Source organism: Pyxicephalus adspersus, chromosome 3, assembly GCF_032062135.1.
Source record: "Pyxicephalus adspersus chromosome 3, UCB_Pads_2.0, whole genome shotgun sequence".
Lineage (NCBI taxonomy): Eukaryota > Metazoa > Chordata > Amphibia > Anura > Pyxicephalidae > Pyxicephalus > Pyxicephalus adspersus.
The window spans coordinates 156,270,273-156,271,243 of NC_092860.1; the positions used below are offsets into that span (position 1 = coordinate 156,270,273).

General features: G+C 44.9%; 1 pseudogene; it reads left to right on the forward strand.

The window, feature by feature from the left end:
* Positions 1 to 636, forward strand: LOC140327595 (vomeronasal type-2 receptor 26-like; annotated as a pseudogene).
* Positions 637 to 971: the final 335 nt, after the last annotated feature.

A 971-nucleotide genomic window follows, 5' to 3' on the forward strand; every position in this document is an offset into this window, starting at 1 on the left:
CCCATTGTCAAAGCCAATAACAGAAACAGAGTTTTGTCCTGAGTTTTTGATTCTGTCTGAATCTTATTGAGCTTCCTCTGTGTGTTCTTGTTCCTTGGTCAGCCCCTGGATATAACCTGTATACTGCGTGTCATGACATTTGGAGTCATCTTCTCCATAGCCCTCTCCTCTCTCCTGGCCAAAACAATCATGGTTTACATTGCTTTCATTGCCACCAAACCTGGCAGCTACTGGAGGAAATGGATTGGAGTCACACTGGCCAATTCCATAGTATCAGTGTGTTCATCTGTTCAGGGTATAATATGTCTTATTTGGATGTCTGTATCTCACCCCTTTCAGGAAATGGACACTCACTCTTATCAGGACAAGATTTTCATTCAGTGTAATGAGGGGTCAGTTATCGGGTTCTACTCCGTGTTGGGTTATATGGGGTTTCTGGCAGCTGTGAGTTTTGTTCTGGCTTTCATGGTGAGGACATTACCGGACAGTTTTAATGAGGCCAAGTACATCACCTTCAGCATGCTGGTGTTCTGCAGTGTGTGGATTGCCATGATCCCGGCCTATCTGAGCACCAAAGGGAAATACATGGTGGCTGTGGAGATATTCGCCATATTGGCCTCCAGTGCTGATTTCTAGAATGTATATTTCTACCAAAAGGTTTTATTATGTTATTTAAGCCCAAATTGAATACTCAGGCATGTTTGCTTGAAAACAAAAAATAGTAACTGGTTAACTGTCACGGATAACAGGGAGGGGAGAGAAACGCAAAGGTAATACTTGGGACTAGGCCTCCAATGACTAGGGAAAAGGGAATGGTCACCCCTTGCAGACACCCTAATCTAGCCCTAACTCCTAACAGTATGAGTATCCCCTGATGGTGGGAATACTCATACACAGGAACCTAGGCCCTAGTAGCCCTGCACAGCCCTAGGAGTAGTGACTGGGCTTGAGACTACTGGTTCCTTCCCCTA